Source organism: Cicer arietinum, chromosome 3 (assembly GCF_000331145.2).
Source record: "Cicer arietinum cultivar CDC Frontier isolate Library 1 chromosome 3, Cicar.CDCFrontier_v2.0, whole genome shotgun sequence".
NCBI classification, from domain to species: Eukaryota; Viridiplantae; Streptophyta; class Magnoliopsida; order Fabales; family Fabaceae; genus Cicer; species Cicer arietinum.
The window spans coordinates 55937656-55943491 of record NC_021162.2 but is presented as its reverse complement, the minus strand read 5'-3'; the positions used below and the strand labels follow the sequence as shown (position 1 = coordinate 55943491).

Genomic DNA, 5836 nt, shown 5'->3' with positions numbered 1-5836 from the left:
TATATATATAACCAACTGAGTGGGTTGTATATTTTTTTGGACATTTTTTTAGTAGACTAATTTTATTTATTTTATTTTAAATTAATTATGCATGTAGCAGGCTATCCAATATACGGACTAATCTAAATGGGTAACAAATTTATTTGGACCGGACTAAAAAGCCTTTAAAAAAATGGGGCTGAAATTATTATGCTCAAACCCTTTATTTTAGCGGACTAGACCATTCGAACTAACCTATTTTTACAGCTCTAGCTCAAATATTGTTCGATGATGTGCTATAATTTTTTTAATGATGGATTGATAATGGTGTTTTAACATGTCACTGCACCATATTTGTGCATGCATTAATGTAAAGGGAAGAAAAAGAAGACCGAAATGAAACTTACATGGGTGAAGACTAACATGGAATAGTTTTTTTTTTTATATATATGGTAAGGAAGACTATATATATATTGAAAATGAGTACAGTGAATGTTCCAACCTATTACAATAAAAACCAAACGAGATAACCAAAGCAAAAATAAGGCAAAACCTACTCCAATCCATTACAACATAAACCAAACGAGGAAACATAAGGAGGGACGCGATACCCATTCATAAAATGTACACGATGATATCCTAAGGACTTAGCCAAAATCCATTCCAAGAAGAAATGTTGCATTTGATCCACTCTTTGTCAACACAACAAACCTTTGTAGAGAAAATATCATCATTCCCTGATTTCCAAATTTGTCATATCACAGAATGCCTCACTAATGCTAGTCTTCAATGATCCATACCAACTTTGCCAAATGAGCAAAAAAAATCAAAATCAATCTGAACAAGGGTGAAAATGCCATCATCACACACCCAAGTCAACAAAAGATTTTAAACTAAACTTGTGATGAAAAATCAAAAGTAACAAAAAGATGTGTAGCCAACTCTTTGATAGACCTACTCATTATTTTAAGTTTCATCTATTGGATATATCTAAACCTCATTGCAATATGATATATTATCCACACTCAATTTTTCTTCACTTTTTACACAATCATCCGGATGTGGATCTTCCCCACCAACCCTCTTTACACACTCTCTATCTCACTTCATTTTGGTTCAGAGGATCCACTTCACAATCCTCCTAATGACTATTTGGTTAGAAGTAGAGGTAAACATTGTGCAATTCTTATTTATCCTAATGACAAAGTTTGAAATACTACTTTTATATCGAAGAGGGACAAAGTTCGATCTCAATATGATATTGTATTTGTGTAAATGTAGCAGAAAAAGACTGACTCATTTCACCTACCTTTTGGGGAGATGGTTATTACTTTGGATGACGTGGCTCTGATACTAGATATTTTTATCACTCGTTTCTTCTACTCTCAACTAGTAGATTTTTCTTTTTGTTTCATGACTTGAATCCTTGGGACACTTGGGATTGGGTCCTGCTACTTTTGGAGAGCATTATTTTGACGTCATCCACTATAAGAATATTTTGATTTTGAAATTATAAGGTGTCACCTTAGTTATTTTTAGTTTAGACTTAGCGTTTTGAGTTATGTGAACTTGTTTAGTCTAGATGGTATTTGTGTCTACTTTGTTGACATTCGCTTTCTAGCTTTTGCATAGAATACTTGATCAAGAAAGAATTTATAAAAAAAAAAAAAAAGTTTTTATCATGCATAAGCTTAATTACATGTTGATTTAGCATGCGTTAACCTTGAAGTATGATCATATTGGATGGGTATCCTTTGAAAAAATACATGTAAAGCATTTTCCAAGTGATTTTAAACTTGGTAAATCAACTTATGAACTTGAAGAACTCATTCTTGAATGTCGACTTACACTTGTGTAAATTGACTTACATAGTTTCAGACTTCAAAAATTGGATTTTAAACACGTGTAAGTAGACTCACCTAATATGTGAATCAATTTACCAGACTTGCAAACTTAATATTTGACAGTTTTATGGTTGTTATGCCAATTACAACATGATTATTTTTTATAGAAGTCGTTTTTCATGCATTATATAAAAGGTTTTCCATTCATTTCTAAACACGATAATAATTTTTCTCATTCCTTATATTCAAGCATTCAATACCATGTCATAGATTGAAAACTGTTTCTCGATCAAATCGGGAGTTCTATTCTAGATATGAATCATCGAGGAGACATTGATGGATTGCGTATCGAAGGAGTAAAGAAGATGTTCTTTAGGGAATTCCTAGAAAGGTGTTTCTAGGTGTTTATCTTTCAAAGAGTGAAGTGTGATCATCATCTTGAAGATAGGTGTGTGTTCAAAATTAAGAGGGTGTTCTAAGATTTTATATAGAAGAGTGTTTAGGAATAAGGATTTATGTGCATGTTTTTGTAACATATGCCAAAGGATCTTGTAAACTCTCATTCCATTGAATAGGGACAAGATATACTATATGAGTGAGGATCAAGTATAAGAACCTGTATAAATCTCCGCATAAATATATTTTTCCCTAACTCTTAAATTTGTGTTTTTACATTGTTCTTTAATTTTCATTTTATTTGAAGTTTTGGGGCATTTTTTGTTTGGGTGTTGAATGAATTTATGTTTTAAATATTAGATTCAACACCTTATGATTGATTGAATTAGAAAAATCTAATATCTTAGTGTTTCAATTCATTGTGATTCATAGAGTCTTTATTTGAGATCTTTGTGAATTTGGTTGAGGTATCAAAATCTTTTTCAATACAACTTCAATCAATTTTTTTGTATATGTCTCTATTTGATTTGTGTTTTTTATTACAAATATCATAAATAAATCGATATGAATAACTAATTAGTTTAATACTCAAGTCTATTGCATTAATAGTTTTTCCTTTTCCGATATGCAACTCCAATGATTTTTCATAAATATCAAACTCTATTCAATCCCTTCAAGTGTACATTGTTGGTCATTTTGTGGATAACAAATGGTATCACAAGCCAGGTTCTCTTAGCAATTTAAGTCTAATGAGTTAACGAGAAAAACGAAATGATTAACAACGTATTTCCAGATCCAAAGGATAAGTATAGTAGAGCTCCAATTTTAAAAGAATATTATGTGTATTGGAAAGAAAAGATTAATATTCATATCATTGCTTATGGTATAGATGTTTGAGAAACCATTGAGAATGACCCATACATTCCAAAGATGATTTTGAGTGGTATTGAAATTAACAAACCAAGAGGGAAATGGAATGACTTAGATAAGAAAAAGGTTCAACTAGATTGGAAATCTAAGAACATCATTATGTCCACTCTAAAAAAAAATAATCTTAATAGAATTTCAATTTTTTGACCGTTCAAGATACGTGGAATACTTTAAAAATTCCATACGAGGACTTAGGTGAATAAGAGATCTAAAAAATTGACAAGATAATAGATTTTATTGAAATGCTTCGCATGAAGAATGTTGTAACCATTAGCAAAAAGCTAAAACAACTAAATAGAATTGTTAAAAAGCTGAATGATCATAATTTTTTTTTCACAGGAAGATCTAATCAAAATGTAGCAGAAATGTATTGATGATGATTTTAGGCCTATAATTTCAAAAATTGTAAAGACTTTGATGAATTGGTCTACTATATTTGAAGAGTTGAAAAAGTTTGAACAGGAGCTTTTGAACAATAATACTCTAGAGATGAAATTGAAAAAGAGAAAGAGAAAGAATACAGTCAAGGATGGCGCATCATCCTAGTCAAGGAAGGATGATGGAACCTCTAGTAGAAAAGTGGATCGACCAAGATTCCTCAAGTGAGGAAAGCCCAAGTGACAAGTCAAGTGCTAAGGGCGAAGCAAGCGGGTGAAGCAAATTATGAATAATTGCAATATGATTTTCTAGAACTTTATGAGGATGCTAAAAATATGACAACTATTAGGTCATAGCAAAAGAAACATTTTAAATTTGGAAAGTCAAATTGATATACTTGAAAAAGACATATCCATGGCATTAAAGCTTGCTCATGAAGTTACACAAAAAATACCTTGTTTTCATTAATCATCACTATGTGGAAGACGTAGTTCATTATAAAGTGAGAATATCAGGTATAAAGAAAGAGTTTCTAAATTTGAAGTTGAATTGGAAAATTTGAAAACTTCAAATTATTGAAAACAATTTTATAACAACAAATCCTCTTTCAATAGATATCATCATGAATCTAGAAAACAACATTTGTGACATGTTACTTATTTTTATTGTGGACATATCCTATAAATGTTCTATTACAAAAATTAAAGTACCAAATGGTTGGACGATGTAGATTCCTAAGGGACAATGTTTCAATGCTAACATACAAAGACCTAACCAAAATTGGGTATCTATAAGTCCTACTTGTTTGTTTTGTAGGTATGATTGAGAGTACAAAGCTCTCAAACAACAATTGAAAAAGAGATGCTCCAAACATTTGAAAGTTGACTTTTCATATTTGAAGGGTGTTTTAAAGGTTTGATCACCTATATAAAATCATACCAACGTATTAAAGGTTTGATCACCTATGTAAAATCTTACCAACGTAGAATTTCAAATTGCACTGTCATTATTTTAGACACTCTACACAAAGGTATACTTCTTAACTTAATCATTTTTGAATTAGTTCAAATAAGTATACTCTTTTGTGTCTTAGTTGTTTTCAACATGGATCAAAATGTCTCATGAGAAATGAGTGCTATATGTTTTTAAGTTTTGATCAATAGTAGTAAGAATTATAGTAGAAGTAAGGTATTGACCAATTACTTGTGAAAGAGTCTTAGAAAAGGTTTGAGAGATGAACTTTACAGTGTGTTAAACTATCAATTTAATTATTATTTTTTGTTGTTAATATTCAATTCTGGACCGCTTGGTACAAAAGGCATACGTAAAAAAGAACTCCTAATCGTTTAAATACTGTGCTTCCTTCGTTCTGTCTTAATTAAGCCAACACAAGGAAATTAACTACTTAAACCTTATCTTATTTTGTCAACAAAAATGAAGAATAACTCAATCAAGTGTTGGAAGCTCCCTCCAGTCCTGATGAGTTTTCCAGTTCCTGATTAATGGTATGTTTGTTTAATGATACAGCATAACTAAAAATGTAAGCTTTTTGTTTAATGTAAGCTTCATTACCAAGCCTAATAGCATATGCACCTTCTGGTACAATTAAAAGCATGTCACCTTGTTTTGTCCTGATTTTATGTATTCAACGAATCTTGAAATTGTCCAATTTGGTATTCCATCATGGCATATCTACCATAACAGTAGATAATGCATCATCTAACAACGTTGGAATTAAATTTATGAAGAAGTGGATGAATGCAAGGAATTGTTTACTCTTGAACGGAGAATATATCCATATGCGGTGTTGTGCACATATCTTGAGTTTGATTGTAAAGGAAGGTTTAAAAGATGAGGACATATCTATCATAAGAATCCGGAAAGCAGTCAAGTATGTGAGATCGTCTCCTTCGAGATTGGCAAGGTTTAAGGGATGCGTTGAAAGGGAGAAAATTTCTTATAAAGGTCTCATATGTCTAGATGTGGAAACTAGATGGAATTCTACATATTTAATGTTAGTAACGACTGTGAAGTATAAAAAAGCATTTGATTTGTTAGAAATTGCCGATGCTAAGTATGTCAAAGAATTATCTAAGGATAAAGGCCCTGGCGTGCCTCTATCCAAGGATTGGGACTTTGCTAATACGGTGCTTCCCTTTTTGAGGATTTTCTATGACGCTACTATGCGTATTTCCGGCTCTTCATATGTTACTAGTAACATATATATGAAGGAGGTATTTGCTATTGGAAGGAAGATCCGATTATTATGTGAGCACAATGATGCAAGCATAAAGTTGATGGGGATTAGT

General features: G+C 31.4%; 1 long non-coding RNA gene across 1 annotated transcript in view; it reads right to left on the bottom strand.

Annotated features, from left to right (window-relative positions):
* Positions 1-432: 432 nt before the first annotated feature.
* The window catches only part of LOC105851779 (uncharacterized), an 8653-nt gene continuing 3249 nt past the window's right edge, over positions 433-5836 (bottom strand). The window contains exon 2 of the long non-coding RNA XR_003471769.2: positions 433-816. This is a non-coding gene — a long non-coding RNA (uncharacterized lncRNA). The remainder of the gene's footprint in view (positions 817-5836) is intronic.